The following is a 17927-nucleotide window of genomic DNA, read 5'->3' as shown; positions in this document are numbered from 1 at the left end:
CTTGTACCAGACCCATCATTTAGACATACTAATTCCTTTTCCTCCATTATTTCTTCTAAAATGTCTCCATTCAAATCTTCTTTTTCACCCCACACCTTACTATGTGCATTAAAATCCCCGCACCAAATAATTGTTCCTCTCCACTCCTCCAGTATTGATTCTAGTTGTACTCTCTCTAGTTTTTTACATGGGTTATAGAAGTTAATCACTTTCTTTCTTGTTCCATATTTCAATAACTATTACCTCTAATTCTTGTATTGTTTTTAACCTCCTATATACTATACCCTCTTTAATAAATATTGCACATCCCCCTCCAATTCCATTTCTTCTATCTTCACGTATGGTATTATATCCTTTAGTAATGAAATCCAGATTAGGTTTGAGCCATGTTTCCTGAATGCATATGATATCTGGTTTCTTTCCTAGTTTAGCAACATATCCCTTAAACTCATATCCATTTGCTAACAAACTTCTAGCATTCCATTGAATTACCAACATTAAGTTATGCTTTGAGAAGCTGTATCTGCGTTCCCTTCTCCATGGTTAAGGTCAGCAAGTATCCTTTCCCATGACAAATCGTTCATGTTTAGGAACTTAGCTGCTGCCTTAACTATGATTTTAATCTTCTCTGTTTTTGTTTTTGCTTGTTCTGAACAATTTATGACATATGTTACAAAAAGCACTATCCTATCCATTGACATTCCTGTGTTTTCCTGTCCTGACCCTTAAAGAAGTTCCTTCTTTAGTCGTACCAATGTCTTCTTTTCCTCTTTCATTATTACATATTTTCACAGCCTCTGCATATGTTACTTTCTGAATTGATTTCACTTTTTGAACCTCTACTGCCTTTTTCCGGACTTCACATCCCCCATATGCTGCTGTGTGGTTCCCTCCACAGTTACAACACTTTATTGTAACATTACTCCCACATTCTCCATATGCATGTTCTCCTCCACATCTACCACATCTCTGTTTCCCTTTACATACATTTGCAGTATGTCCATACCGCTGACATTTATAACATCTTAATGGAGGAGGTACATATTCTCTGACGTTAAAGCTCATATACGGACTCACTATCAGTTTTTTCTCCATTTCTGAAAGCCTGCATTCGAGTGATTTCTGTGATCATTCCTCCTTTAATCACTTTCCTTAGTTCTTCCAGATTCTCTTCTATGGGAATTCCTGTTAACACTCCCTTAGTTCCTCTCTTCTCACCAATTATTTTTTTCTCCACTATTTCTTTTTTACATACTGATTGCAGTTTCATAGTTTTATTTTTCTGCTCAGCATTTTTGCATTTCACCAATAGACTCCCATCACGCAACACCTTCGCCATTTCTATTTCCCCAATCGCTTTCTTCAATCCAGTTGTCAGAGTAATCGGGCTAACTGATGTAATTTCATTCCCCACTTTAAATTTAAGAATAATCTTAAACTCTTCCATCATAATCTTTTTCCTTACTTCTCAAATTTCTTCATCCTCTTCTAATGTTCTCTTATTTGTTCCCTCCTCCTTTCCTACTCGTACTCTTTTCCCAACCCATCTGCATATCTTCATCCTCTGAAAATCCACTATAGTTTGCCATTCTGATCCTTTTGCGTGCCTTTCACAAATCAGATTATGCCATGAACCCACAAACTAAACAAATTTATTGCAACAAAGAAAAAACAAAAACCTTCCTCTTCAGCAATGTTGATTTTTTCGCCTCGCCGCCCCCCACTTCCAGATTGCGTACCTTTCCGGGTTCCTCCCCTCATTGCCTGACTGTCGCCATTGAAGTTAGAGCCATTCCTAAACTGCACGGCAACAGGCGATTGGTGGCGTGATTCCAGACGTCAGCATCCTACGTCAGCAGATTGACAGGCAGACTTTCCAATCGAGCTTCACACCTGAAACAAATAAAGTACACGGACACACACGACACGCATATGCAGCAACATACGCAAGGACAAAAATTACGTAGCGCTGCGTACGTAACAATGCTCCTTACCTGAAACATTGGTGATTTTGAGGCAGATCGCACCTCATACTCACATTCTCAAGCTGGTTATCATTAATGCATTTGAAACATTTCTGAAACTTTTTGAGCATCAAACTTTTTCTGAAACTGATTTCTGCTTATTTGTATTTTGTCCATGTGACTTGCAACAATGTTTTAGGACATTAATTCAATTGAATCTCTGTGTTTGTTTACACAGCATAGTTTGCTGATACTCTTCATGAAATGGTGTTTTAAACCAGCATTTGTTGTTTTGTTATAATGCTATTTATTTAAATGTTTCCAGAAACAGTGTAAGAGCTTGTAAAATCATCTTTTATTCACCCTTGACCGTATTTTTAAGTACGTCAATTTCAGGGCTTTTTGCCAGAGACACATTTCCTGTTTGTTGTTCTGCTCTTCACAGGATCCCTGCTACCGAAGTTTATATCCTGTGTCCCGTCTCAGAAAGAGAAACCAGCGTTTGTTCCCAGATTCAGTGCCTGTTCTTGTGGAGGTGTGAAGTGTTGGATGGATGATTTGCATATCTATGAACAGTGCAACACATTTGATAGAGCCTCCTCATGCAGGGCTGAAAGGAGAACAAAGACTGAACACTGACCAACTGCTATTGCAACAAGCCTGGACGAAAAGTCTGAAGATGCAACTAAACACAACAGAAAGCATGTCTTTATGGACTGTCACCTTTGGACTCCATGTGTGTGGCCAGCGGTGCCAAGGGGGGAATTGTAGGATTGAAAATAATCCAAGATATTTGAAATGAACAAAGACATTTGCTTTACTGTTTTCCACCCCCTCTTTAATGACCATTTGGAGTTCCTAAAGGCTTAAAGGGTCGATAAATTGTCACAGCTTTAGTACGGCGGGGGAAGTTGTAATTATCTGATTGGTCAGTTTGAATGTCTCACATTTGGGTTTTAGTCACATGGTCAGGAAAAGGACAAAAGAAGATTGTAACTGTTGCTCTGGCTCTTTGGTTCTCTGGCTCTCTTCTTCTCTGGGTCCCTTTCTTGAGGCTCTCTCTCTTTACCTCCTCTTTCCTATTACTCCATATTTTGTCATTAAACCTTTTCAATTACAAATAATATGCTAAATAGTTTTGATTTGGAATTGACCTTGAAGTGGTAAAAGTAGCAGTGGGTGGAATAGACAATAAATGTACAGTTTTCTACCATCTTGCAAAATAAACGCGCACATTAACCCGATCACATGTTTAGCGTTCATGTAAACTCTACATTCAGATTCATCAACTGGAATGAATTCAGTCCGACTGAAACACAAGTTGTTCATGTAAGTGTCACACCACTGTATGGACGAGGACACAGAGATAATGGTAACAAAGGTTTATTTAGACACTGTATGCAGCTCCGGATAGCAAGGAGGCACAAAAGGTCAAACTCAGGGAATATAACGTTGAACTTAGAGTCTTTAGTATGCATGGAACAGATATAGTCACTTAGGGCAATGAGCTGGGATTCAGGAAGCTTCGCTGGTGGAGACAAACAGAACGGGTCTTGATCTTGAGGTATCCAGGTAATAGCTGATCACTGATACAGACAGAGAACACACAGAGAGTTATGGAAAGTCTGAACTTGAGAATACTTGCGGGATCACAGAGACACTTGGGAATAACGCTGGGGAGTCACAGACGTCTGAAGACGAGACCGGACAGTGAACTGTGGTGTGACTGGGGTTTATATCCAGAGTGAGCGTGGCATGTGAAGTGATGAGTTGCAGGTGCAGATAATCAGAATTCGGGTGAGTGTGATCGAGACCAGGTGTGTTGAGTTGACGCTGGCTGAGGTGTGCTGAGTGGATCCGTGACAGTAAGCGTATCTGCAGAGTTTCTGTCCAGCTCTTAACACTGAATGAGCTCTTGGATGGTTAGATACATGATGGGCTAATGTAGAAAATACATAACTTAAGGTCATTAAATATATATTCTGGGATGAATATATTCTAATCCTGCTTTTTGTCATTAAGGGAAATCATCTTGTCTCAGATACAAATTTGACTGGTAAATGATAAAGAATGATATTTAGACATGGTAATTTATGACTGGATGTAACTTTTGATACTTTGCGGTAAAAGTATCTCTCCTATTGACTTCGTCCCATCAGTGTGGCTGTCATGAAGAAAATAGTGAAGACCACTGACTTTATTAAACACTTACACATTAAAAACAACTGGTGTTTCTGCTTCACTCCGCATCGCTCTCATACTGTGATCTGAAACACTGACAATAAAACATCCCAGTGCCATAATCAATATCAGCACTAACTCTTATTTCATATCAAATATATTACCACTGATAAATGTATATTTTTAAGGTCTTTGGAAACTTTGAACTAAACATTGATATTGTGTAGTTTGTGATCCTCCATCAGCAGCTGCAGTTTCTCTCAGCTGTATCAGTGCAGTCACTGTGACGTCTGACTGACAGAGGTTTTTGTACGACTCTTTATCACTGTGTGAACACCCAGCTACCAGTATGGTGTGCACTCTGACAGTAATAATCTCCTGTATCTTCAGTCTGGACTCCACTGATGGTCAGAGTAAAATCTCTGCCAGATCCACTGCCACTGAATCTAGATTGAGTTCCAGTATAACGGTTTGATGTCACATATATGAGGAGTTTAGGAGCTTCTCCAGGTTTCTGTGAGTACCAGTGTAAATAAGTATCACCATGCACATTACTGCTGGTTTTACAGTTTATTCTGACTTCTTCTCCTGGTTGAACTGCTGTTATTGATAGACTCTGAGTTACAGTGATCTGTCCTCTACACTCTGAAAGAAAACACAAACAAAAATAATATATATAATGATATACAGTATATGATATATTTTCACATTTTAAGATAATTAATAATAATTATAAAAGCTGTATTACACAAACCTTGAATAAACAGTGCAATGGTCCAGATGAAGATGTTGATTGTGTTCATTGCTGTAGTTTAGTCTTGTGTGATGATGAAGATTGTGTTCTGCTCTCAGTCATGAAGTGTTAAACTCACAGCACTATAAACACTCTCAGAGCACTGAAGCATGTGCTGACAATGCAAAGAAGTGGGCAGGATTTACAACAGCTTGTGCTGATAACAAACTAATATACACTAGAGTTACAGAATCATGACTTTATTTAGTATTTTTATTGTGACTCCTGAGACACTGAGGATGTGCAGATGAACGTCCATCTCTGTGTCCATATTCAGTCATGTGACCATCATCACTGCTACACTTCCACTAGATGAACCGCCATCACTAAAGTAAGATCATGAATCATGAGTCTGTTCAGAAAGTATCAGGACTGATTGTGAATCTCTAATCAGAGTTCATGGTGTCACTCCATCTATCATGAAGCCTCATGTGTGTCTGAAATCATCAACTTCTGTAAGTCAGGAGATCGTATTAAGTTTAGATCTTAAAGATGTTTTCAAAGCTAAATCTTGATTTTTCATGAGTTTTCGTATTTCATTATTTATCCGGGGCACCGTGGAATGTTTTTGTTTAGATTTTATTAGCTTTGTAAATTTTTCCATTAGATTTGTAATAGATGTGGTCATAGAATTTGTAGCAACAATGACAATGACATCCGGTCAGCTGCTTTTCAAATTAGTGAATCCCGATCTCGCAAACACATCCTTCATTGTCTAAGAAAACAAGAGGTCTGGATTGACGCCCCAAGTCTGCTTGGACTGTCATAATGGCATCTTTGTGGTTCTCCAGAGAGACATTTGAGTCACACATTGCCTCAGAAGGTACCCTGTTGTTTAAAACCCCCTCTCTCTGTAAAAACCACATGCCTTTGAATCACGTGACAAGCCTCAAAGACATTCCAGATACTCCACACACAAACACTCGTGGACTTTGAAACAGACATTTCCACACATGTGATCCAATAGCAATGTTTTTGATATGTATTTTTATGTGTGTATAATTTCCATGGCAGATTGAGATATCTATGGTCTATCATAGAAATCAATTGACACCTAAAATGCTCAGAATCCTACATTCGAAATGCATATCTGTATTCCGATATTCTGTACACACCATTCTTCTGGTATCATTCTAATCGTAGTGATCTCACGGAATTGCATATATGTATGAGATTACAATGAAATGTATTCTTATGGGTATTATCTTTCGTGAAAGAGAAAATACGAATTCTGTCTCTCACGCGACAAAGTCAAAGTAGGCGTTTCTTCACAAACAAAGGAACTTTTTCCCGCTTCAGATCAGAAGATACGATTGGCTTTTGTCCCAAAGGGAGGGGGGAGCAGATTCCCTTTAAAAGTTCTTACTCGCCTTTTCTCTCTCTCTCTCTCTCTCGCTCTGACCTTCTTCTTCTCCACGCGCAGCGCTTCTCCTCCCAACGCAACCAGCTGGACAGGCCTTGCCTTGGCCTCTGGGACGCATGCCCGCGTCATGTAGAAGCTGCCGTCCTTTGCAACTAAGTTCATATTCGCCTTTCCCTCCATACGGGAAATGATCAGAATTTTCTCGGTAACGTTAAATTCAAGTGAGCCTTTACATCGTCTTGCGAAACGACACCGGAAGACGACGCTAGACGCAAACTTTTCCAGCACCACACTGAAAGAGCACAGAATCTCTCTAAAAAGCTGATTTCAGGTGTCTAGCTCTTGGGTCTGTGAATTAAGTTACCCTCTTTTCTCTTCTCTCTATCTCCTTTCTTTCTTTCATTTCATTTATTCTGATCACGTTATTTCTTATGTTCTTGTTTGGTTAAATGTTTGTTTGTTTTATTGTTTGCATTTTTACGTACGTTTATATTGGTAGCTCATATAATCTCTCTAGGTTTTACATTTATTAAAATCCATTTATACTTTTCACTGTCTCTGTGTTTGAAAACCCACCTTTATGAAGTCAATGAAATGAAAAGATCTAATTAAGCTACAAGCTCGATATTATAGACTACCTTGAGTAGTTTTAATTCATAAACTCAGAAAGTTTGATGTTCGTGGCCAGAAGATAAAACTTTCTTGGAGTTTGTAAATACGGTAATACCCTGGCTGAACTGTGATAAGCTATCTTACATACATTTGCTGGACAAGTGACTGATTTGATAAACGAGACCAGGCCAGTCAAGAGGTAAATACCGATAATTGATAAAGTAAATGTATATGCGATTTATGAATTATGACCATGAGTTATGATTATTAATATTTCCAAAATTCCCTAGATCCTTGAACTAATTCACATTAACCCAGAGTCATTTACATTACAAATTACAAGACTCCTCTACATCATCTAGTGTCATAATTTGTTCCCAGTTTATGTTTTTAAGCTCTCTTTCAAATTGCACAATTCTACTTTTAGGAATAATGAATTGTATTTTTTCATGAACAGGTTTACCAAAGTACTGCAGGCGCTTCTTCCTCAGTTTCCTAACAGTCAAATTCATGTTGTGGTCCGAGAGTACAGTAATTAAATAATAAATCCTTGTTATTCGTTCAGGTCTGTTAGTAAATGCCAAATCAATGAGGGTCTTAGTCTGCCTTGTTATTCTTGTGGGTCCTACAATCATTTGTCGATAGTTGAATTTTGTCATAAGTGCTTTGAGTTTATGTTTACAGTTTTTGTCAGACCAGTTAATATTGTAGTCACCATACCATATTGTCTCTCTGTAAGAGTTCAGTTGTTTAACTATAGCATTTAATTCATCATAAAACTTAACATTATGAGAAGGTGGATTAGAGGACAGAAATATTAAAATTCATTGAAGGCGATAGGGTTACATTTAGGGCTAAACATTCCAGGGGGGTGTTCAGTTCAATTAAATGACATTTAAATTTGTCTTTGATATATATATTAATACTCCTCCCCCCTTGCCTGTAATTCTGTCCTTTCTAAAGCACTGATACCCAGCAATGTCAATCATATTAGTTGGAATGTTACTGTGGAGCGCTTCACTTCACTTGTTGTTTAGTTATCCATGGTAATTAGCATACAATGAATTGACTTGATAGATTAATCAATAATTGTATAATATATAACATTGCAAAATCCATTCTTACCTGTTACATGGAAGCATACAGACTGGTCTTCAGTTTAAAACAATGAGTGAAAGCTGTACACCACTATGTTTTATGCATAAAAATAATCATAGTAACTATATTATTGAAACAAGTAAGTTTTGACAATATTCCAACCTAGATATCACCAAGTATAAATGTTTTGGTACCAAAAATAATGAATTAATGAAATAACTGACCTTAATTCCTTGATGCGCCAAATTTTGGGAGGGTCATACATAAAATTGGTGATTTTTGGAATTGCTGTCATGCATTTTTGTCATGCATATCCCTCTGTTAAATAAAAAAGAGCAACATTGGTGCCCTCTTATGATACTAATTTCTGAAATTTGGGGTCTGCCACACGGACTAGACATGGCATTTCTCCGCTGGGCTGATGTGCTTTTTGGGCCGATACATCTCACACTTTTTTTTTTTTTTTGTCTAAACGGCCCATAAAACTTGTACATCGGCGGCCCATTATTATTGTTGTGCTTAATTGTCTGTGCTGGGGTCTCTATGCTGATGTAACTCATTTATCAAAAAAAAGTCAGCATAGGATTATTATAATTTTTTTGGTTTGTGCTGAAGAGTAGCGCTTGTGCTCAGACTGTGGACTCTCAGTGTTTTATACTCACTGACATCTGACTTTATATAGTGATTCATTATATACAGTGTGCATAATGATGACCAACACTGTTAATCCAACTAAACTGAGTTATTTTCAATAAACTCCATTAAGTTTTATATATTGTAGTGGCAAGTTTTACAGGGACAAGCAGCACTCACATGTTCTCCACATTTTAGTCCAGTTTAGTAAGAGATATTATATTATATTATTATATTACATGTTTACTTACATCATAATAAATGAATAAAGTCAGTGAAAGGTTTGATATTGTGTAGTTTGTGATCCTCCATCAGCAGCTGCAGTTTCTCTCAGCTGTATCAGTGCAGTCACTGTGACGTCTGACTGACAGAGGTTTGTGTACGACTCTTTATCACCGTGTGAACACTGGACCACTACTGTGATAACTCTGACAGTAATAATCTCCTGTATCTTCAGTCTGGACTCCACTAATGGTCAGAGTAAAATCACTGCCAGATCCACTGCCACTGAATCTAGATGGAGTTCCAGTATAACGGTTTGTTGCATAATATATGAGGAGTTTAGGAGCTTCTCCAGGTTTCTGTTGATACCAGGCTAATACATAACCACTATCCACTCTACTGCTGGTTTTACAGTTTATTCTGACTTCTTCTCCTGGTTGAACTGCTGGTATTGATGGACTCTGAGTTACAGTGACCTTGTCCTCTACACTCTGAAAGAAAACACAAATGAAAATGATTAATATATTTCACATTTTAAGATAATTAATAATCATTATAAAAAACTGTATTACACAAACCTTGAATAAACAGTGCAATGGTCCAGATGAAGATGTTGATTGTGTTCATTGCTGTAGTTTAGTCTTGTGTGATGATGAAGATTGTGTTCTGTTCTGCTCTCAGTCATGAAGTGTTAAACTCACAGCACTATAAACACTCTCAGAGCACTGAAGCATGTCCTGACAATGCAAAGAAGTGGGCAGGATTTACAACAGCTTGTGCTGATAACAAACTCATAAACTCTACATAGAAGATTTTACTTTCAGAATAATGTTATTGAACCATTTAGTGATTAATTGCACATATTTATTAATTGTGAAATATTTTTGTTTATGTTTGTCAGGCTGATAAGACACTAGGTTTTGTCTGGAGAATCATGAATGTAGATCATTTTAAACATATGTCATACGCAGCAGTTTCTCTGAGTTCAGTTCTGTGCTACACCTTTACAAGCATGTTAACAATGAGAAATCAAGAACTAAATAAATCAGTTTTACTATATTTAGAGTAATAATAAAAAAGTCCATTATGGTCTTTGGAATCAGTGTTGACGTTGCTATCTGGGAAATATTTTCATGATGTCTTTTTTCCCACATTTTCCACATGCATGAAGTTCATCAGGACTCATAATTAGAGCCCTGCACGGGCCTCAAATCTAGGCCCGAGCCCGGCCCTGGCCCGAAACGCTCAGGCCCTAGCCCGACCCGTGTCCGACAGCTCATCAGAATTATCAGCCCGAGTCCGACCCGAGCCCGTTTTTTTTTTTTTTTTTTTTTTTACAGCGGCAGACTGCCATTAAAATATGTCTGTTTTGTTAGTTATGTTTCTTTTCTTTTCATTTCATTTCTTTATTAAGCTAATTTAGACAAATGTTTGAAGCATTTAAAAAAAAAAATGACGGCCAAGCAAGCCGAGCCAACAGCGAGTAAAACATGTTTGATCAATTTAGCCTCTCAAATCAACGCTAATACTTTACTTAGCTACAATAAAATCCATAGATATAAAACACTTCAAGCATATCACACAGACAGTTAGTTTAATGTTTATTTATTAAACCACAGTGAGTAATTTTTTTTGAAATACTGAGGCAGGCTCAGGCTCCTCGCAACAGCGCTCGCAAACGAAATGAGCAATAGTCAATCTAAACAAATTAAATTAAATAAATCAAAAACAAACTTGCAGGTTATCTTACCTCAAAAATGCACCACAGAACATGGCCATTCTTTTTTCCAGTAGTTTCCAACAGTTAAACGAAAATAAAGTCCAATCGAACGAAAAACGAAAAACATCAGTAGTTTCCAACAGTTAAACGAAAATAAAGTCCAATCAAACGAAAAGTTAGAACAGTCTTTTACAGAGCATCGTGGAGAAAAAGAATAGCATCCACAGTGGAAGATTTTAACCCAGTCCCCAGCTAACAGGGAACGTTCCCAGAACTTTCACTAACGTTCTTTAAAAGTTGTGTAAATGTCAGTACAAAACGTGATTAAAATAATGTTTTCGGAACGTTCATACAACGTTATTAACGTTCTTGTAACGTTGAGAAAAAAACGTTCTTAGAACAAGGTTCTTGGAACGTCTTTATGACGTTATTTTTGATTGATGAACGTTCTCATAACGTTGATAGAAAACGTTCTTAGAACAAGGTTCTTGGAACGTCTTTATGACGTTATTTGTGATTGATGAACGTTCTCATAACGTTGATATAAAACGTTCTTAGAACAAGGTTCTTGGAACGTTTTTTTGACGTTATTAGTGATTGATGAACGGTTCTCATAATGTTGATAGAAAACGTTCTTAGACCAAGGTTCTTCGAACGTTTTTTGACGTTATTTGTGATTGATGAACGGTTCTCATAACGTTGATGGAAAACGTTCTTAGAACAAGGTTCTTGGAACGTCTTCATGACGTTATTTGTGATTGATGAACGTTCTCATAACGTTGATAGAAAACGTTCTTAGAACAAGGTTCTTGGAACGTCTTTATGATATTATTTGTGATTGATGAAAGTTCTCATAACGTTGATAGAAAACGTTCTTAGAACAAGGTTCTTGGAACGTCTTTATGACATTATGTTGTGATTAATGAAAGTTCCCTTTCAAGGGAACTCCCGTTGCGTCGAGAAATGACGCTATGGGAACGCTTTGCGTGATGACGTCTTGAAGCACATGTAAAATCAGTCCAATGGTGTGGCGGAACGTCAGAGGCGGGTGACGTCACGTACCAGGAAACTATAAAAGCCGGCCCAAAACAGAAAACGAAAGCTTTCTGAGTCTTCAGTTGCGCTCTGTGTTGAAATCTGTCTTTATATATATATATATATTGATTCAGTTATGGCGAGCAAGCAGTATCGAGTGTGTGTCCATCCCTGCCCGCGTTATTTAACGGGAGGTGACACACACACTCTTTGTGTTGTTTGTTTGGGAGAGGAGCATGCCCAGTCAGCACTCGAGGGTGGTGACTGTGAGCATTGCTGTGCGCTTCCATTGCGTACGCTCCGATCCCGTTTGGCTCGGTTCAATCCCGACCACGTTCCCCAGGGCTCGGGTCCCGCCGCGGCTGAGGCTCGGCGGCGATCTCAGACCTGGGGTTCGCAAATGGATCTGTCAGTGGATGTTGAGACGGGCTCTGCCTTATCTCAGCATCAATCTGACAGATCCAGTGCCTCTCATCAGGGTGCGGAAGCACGCGCTGCGGTTTCTTCCCCCCTGATAGAGGCACCAATACTGCAATTGTCCAGCTCTGAGGAGTTGGATGTTGTGAGTGTTGAAGCTGAGTCTGAGGATTCGCCACCTCAGTCTCATGCGTTTGAGGAACTGCTCGATGTTATTACTAGAGCAGTTGACAGACTATCTATTGAGTGGCCAGAGGATAGGCAGGACGTTCGTTCGAAAAGTAAGCTCGACGAACGCTTCCTGCCATCTCGTGCTCAGCCTCAGCGAAGAAGCCTTCCGTTTTTCCCTGATCTCCACACCGAGGTGTCGAGATCGTGGGGAAAACCGGTTTCATACAGAGTGTATGCACCACAAACATCTCACTATTCATCTATTCAGAATTATAAAGATTATGGTTATGGGGAGATGCCGAAGGTGGAGGAGACGCTTGCGAGCTATCTCTCTCCAGCAACGGCATCTTCCCTGAAAGCTCCTTCACTTCCCTCTAAGCCAGTAAAATATACTTCATAAATCTTATGCAGCCGCTGGTCAAGCAGCAGCGTGTCTGCATACGATGTCCATTATGCAAGCCTATCAGGCAGAATTATTGGGGGATTTAGAGGAGGGCGGGGGAATTGGTCCCGATACAGTGGCTGAACTACGCAGAGCCACAGATTTGTCTCTCAGGGCCACCAAGGAGACCGCTAAATCAATCGGGCGGTCTATGGCAGCCCTGGTGGCCACTGAGAGGCATCTGTGGCTCAATCTGAGTGATATAAAAGAGAGAGAAAAGCATGTTCTCTTAGATGCTCCGGTTTCCACTGTGGGTTTATTTGGCGATGCAGTAAACAGTGCGGTAGCTAAATCTCAGGAAGCTGCTAAACAGGCAGCTGCATTGCAAAAACTCCTCCCCCGCCGTTCTTTCTATGAGGCTGCTGGGCGGGAGCAGCCTCACTCCTCTAAAAAGAGCGCTGAGCACCGTGCCACTCAGAAGCAGAGCGTTTCCTCCCGTGCTCCCCCACAAAAACCTCGGGGACACGGAGGGCGCGCTCAAACCCAGCAGTCTTTGAGGGGTAAAACGGATCTGAGGACCGTTATTACTGCCAAGAAGGCTGCTGGGAAGAAGTCCTGACGTCCGAGGACCCAGGACAAATGAGGGTAGTTCCCCCCGAAGCAGAGCGGTTAACACCTCTTTTTACGGTGCCCGTCTCTCTTCGGTACCCTCAGGGGACCGTTCTGCCAACCCTGCCACCTCTGGTGTTACAGGGCGCAGCGGTCTCCGGCGAGCACATATCTCAAGGTCCACCCGGAAACGTAGTGGCCTCGGGATGCCCGCCCCCTCCGAGGAGGGTGCTAGAGCAGTCTGTTCGGTCGTTCCCTGCCGGTTCGCCGTTACAGGGCGTCGAACCGACTACTCAACAGCAACAAAATCCAGAAACCAGTCTCGAGAGGCTGGTACCTCTAGTAGAATCTTTGACAGCGTGGAAGCTACTGTCAAATGTTTCTCGTTGGGTCCTGCAGACCGTGGAAAAAGGGTATCAGATACAATTCAAGAAACGCCCACCTCGGTTTATGGGGGTCCTGCCCACAGTGGTGGGCCCCGAGCAGGTTCTGGTTATGGAACAGGAAGTGAACACTCTGTTAGAGAAAGGGGCCATAGAATATGTACCTCCCTCCAGCAGGGAAACCGGGTTTTACAGCCGGTACTTCATAGTTCCAAAAAAGGACGGGGGATTGCGTCCCATTTTAGATCTTCGAGTTCTGAACGAGTCAGTCATGCAGCTCAAGTTCAAAATGTTAACATTGAGGCAGATCGTGCCACAGATCAGGTCCGAGGACTGGTTTGTCACGATAGACCTCAAGGACGCATATTTCCATATATCCATCCGTCCGTGTCATTGGAAGTTCCTGAGGTTTGCTTTCGGGGGCAAAGCATACCAATATCGAGTTCTTCCATTCGGCCTAGCTTTATCACCCCGCACTTTCACCAAATGCATGGATGCAGCTCTGGCGCCACTGCGCCTCCAGGGTATTCGCATTATGAACTACATCGACGATTGGTTGATTTTAGCTCATTCGCATCAGATGGCGGTTCAACATCGAGATGTTGTTCTCGCCCACATGAAAGAGTTGGGGTTACGGCTGAACGCCAAGAAGAGTGTGCTTTCTCCACTACAGAGGACCACTTTTCTAGGCGTGGTTTGGGATTCTGTGTCGATGCAGGCGCGCCTGTCACCGCCACGGATAGATTCCATCCTTGCAGCTGTGAAAAGTGTAAAGCTAGGCCAGCTACTCACTGTCAAACAGTTCCAGAGACTGTTGGGTCTCATGGCAGCAGCTTCCAACGTGATACCTTTTGGACTGCTACACATGAGGCCCCTGCAGTGGTGGCTCAGGACCAGGGGGTTTTCCCCGAGGGGCAACCCATTTCGCACAATCAAGGTCACGCGGCGATGCCTACGTGCCTTGGTTATGTGGAAGAAGCCTTGGTTCCTGTCCCAGGGCCCAGTGTTGGGAGCTCCTTGTCGTCGCAAATTGCTAACGACGGATGCTTCCCTCACGGGCTGGGGAGCGATCCTGGAGGGTCGCTCGTCTCAAGGTCTGTGGGAAGACCATCATCGTTCCTGGCATATCAATCGCCTAGAGATGTTAGCTGTCTTCCGGGCTCTGAGGAGCTTTATCACAGATCTCAGGGGGCACCATGTGCTAGTACATACGGACAACACATCGGTAGTCGCCTATATCAACCACCAAGGGGGTTTGCGCTCGCGCCCGTTATCCAACTTGGCACGCCATATCCTCTTGTGGTCCCAGGGGAAGTTACTGTCACTCAGGGCAGCTTACATCCCCGGGGTCCAGAATATAGGAGCAGACACTCTGTCGAGGCAGGGGCCGAGGCCCGGGGAATGGAGGCTCCACCCCGAGGTGGTGGAGCTGATATGGAGGGAGTTTGGCCAAGCACAAGTGGATCTGTTTGCGTCTCGAGAGACGTCTCACTGTCCACTTTGGTTCTCCCTCACGCATCCAGCTCCTCTGGGACTGGATGCTATGGTACAGACGTGGCCGAGGCTACGTCTGTACGCCTTTCCCCCAGTTGCTCTGCTCCCGGGAGTTCTGGAAAGAGTTCGCAGGGACCGGGTCCATCTACTTCTTATAGCCCCGCGCTGGCCGGGCAGAGTATGGTTTCCCGATCTTGTGTCCCTCCTCGACGGGCATCCTCTGGAGTTACCCGTCAGGAGGGACCTTCTGTCCCAGGCAGAGGGCTCGATATTTCACCCTCGGCCAGAACTGTGGAACCTGTGGGCTTGGCCTCTGAGGGGGCCTCAGGTCTCTCAACCGAGGTTGTTGAGACCATTCTACAGTCCAGAGCTCCCTCCACGAGGAAACTTTATGCCCTGAAGTGGAGAGTATTCACTTCTTGGTGTAGTGACCGTCGGTTGGACCCAGTCCACTGCCCAATTGGTACAGTGCTGGAGTTCCTGCAGGAACGGTTCACTGCAGGTCTGACCCCGTCCACTTTAAAGGTCTATGTGGCGGCCATAGGTGCTTACCACATTCCTTTGGGTGGAATGTCTGTGGGGAAAGACCCCTTGGTATCTCGTTTCCTTCGTGGCACTTGGAGGCTGAGGCCTGCAGTTCGCTCTAGGGTGCCACCTTGGGATTTGTCCTTTGTGCTACAAGGCTTATCCCAGGCCCCCTTTGAGCCTATTGAGGAGGTTCCTGAGAAGTTTCTTACTCTGAAAGCTCTTTTCCTTCTGGCTATTTCTTCTCTCAAGAGAATAGGGGATCTTCAAGCATTGTCGGTTGCTCCGTCATGCTTAGAGTTTGCTCCGGGTATGGTTAAAGCGTTCCTTCATCCGAGACCGGGTTATATCCCCAAGGTCCCCACTAATGTGGTCAGACCTGTTGTTCTGCAGGCCTTCTGTCCTCCTCCCTTTCAAAATGCTGACCAGGAGGCTAATAATTTGCTTTGCCCTGTGCGGGCGTTAGACGCTTACGTCCACAGAGCTGCCCTGTGGCGTAAAAGTGATCAATTATTTGTGTGCTTTGGGTCCCCTAACAAAGGGGGCCCGGTGTCTAAGCAAAGGATGAGCAAGTGGGTGGTCGAGGCTATCTCACTTGCTTATGAGGCGGCTGGGCAGCCTTCTCCTTTGGCTGTCCGGTCGCACTCGACGAGGAGTATGGCGGCCTCTAAGGCCCTTATTTCAGGAGTTTCATTACAGGACGTCTGTGATGCGGCAGGCTGGTCCTCACCGCACACTTTCGTCAGGTTTTACTCTCTGGATCTAGACTCTGCTCCAGGGTCTCATGTTTTGTCTTCCTAGTGCTGCTCTACGGATTTCACACAGGACAGACATTTGTAGCTATGGAGGCGTTGGTATAGACGTTCCCATAGCGTCATTTCTCGACGCAACGGGAGTTCCCTTGAAAGGGAACGCCTCGGTTACGACTGTAACCTCGGTTCCCTGAAGAGGGAACGAGCGTTGCGTCGCCCTGCCATATCTCCTTCATGCCTGTCAGCTCGACTTCAGACTTTTACGAAGCTTTCGTTTTCTGTTTTGGGCCGGCTTTTATAGTTTCCTGGTACGTGACGTCACCCGCCTCTGACGTTCCGCCACACCATTGGACTGATTTTACATGTGCTTCAAGACGTCATCACGCAAAGCGTTCCCATAGCGTCATTTCTCGACGCAACGCTCGTTCCCTCTTCAGGGAACCGAGGTTACAGTCGTAACCGAGGCGTTCTCATAACGTTGATAGAAAATGTTCTTAGAACAAGGTTCTTGGAACGTCGTTATGATGTTATGTTGTGATTGATGAACGTTCTCATAAAGTTGATAGAAAACGTTCTTAGAACAAGGTTATTGGAACGTCTTTATGACGTTATGTTGTGATGGATGAAAGTTCTCATAACGTTGATAGAAAATGTTCTTAGAACAAGGTTATTGGAACGTCTTTATGACGTTATGTTGTGATGGATGAAAGTTCTCATAACGTTGATAGAAAATGTTCTTAGAACAAGGTTCTTGGAACGTCTTTATGATATTATTTGTGATTGATGAAAGTTCTCATAACGTTGATAGAAAACGTTCTTAGAACAAGGTTCTTGGAACGTCTTTATGACATTATGTTGTGATTAATGAAAGTTCTCATAACGTTGATAGAAAATGTTCTCAGAACAAGGTTCTTGGAACGTCTTTATGATGTTATGTTGTGATTGATGAACGTTCTCATAAAGTTGATAAAGACGTTCCTTTCTATGACGTTATGTTGTGATGGATGAACGTTCTCATAACGTTGATAGAAAATGTTCTTAGAACAAGGTTCTTGGAACGTCTTTATGACGTTATGTTGTGATGGATGAACGTTCTCATAACGTTGATAGAAAATGTTCTTAGAACAAGGTTCTTGGAACGTCTTTATGACGTTATGTTGTGATGGATGAACGTTCTCATAACGTTGATAGAAAATGTTCTTAGAACAAGGTTCTTGGAACGTCTTTATGACGTTATGTTGTGATGGATGAAAGTTCTCATAACGTTGATTTTCTGAATGTTATATTTAGGCTATCATAAAACGTTCTGGGAACATGTTGTTTGCTGAACATTCTCAATGTTAAGTACACTCGTTAACAAATGTGCGCTTCTTAACATTAGTTTACAATCACTAGATTTGTATAATGACTATATCCATATAATCATTTTAAACATCACAGTAGTTTATAACATCACCCCAATAAACCAGCACTATATAGCCTATTAATAAATTAATATTAACTAGTGCAAAATGCCTGTGCAAAATCAGTTTTTTTTGTGTGTTTTTAGTAATTGTTGTTTTGGTGTGTTTGA

General features: G+C 41.8%; 1 protein-coding gene across 1 annotated transcript in view; it reads right to left on the bottom strand.

Annotated features, from left to right (window-relative positions):
- LOC309490503 (uncharacterized protein) overlaps positions 1-17927 on the bottom strand; it is a 112205-nt gene that overhangs the window by 51338 nt on the left and 42940 nt on the right. The gene's annotated exons all lie outside the window — the stretch shown is intronic.

Source organism: Leuciscus leuciscus, assembly GCF_965113295.1.
Source record: "Leuciscus leuciscus genome assembly, chromosome: 25".
NCBI classification, from domain to species: domain Eukaryota; kingdom Metazoa; phylum Chordata; class Actinopteri; order Cypriniformes; family Leuciscidae; genus Leuciscus; species Leuciscus leuciscus.
Note: the sequence above shows the minus strand (reverse complement) of the source record. Positions and strands in the feature narration are given on the sequence as shown.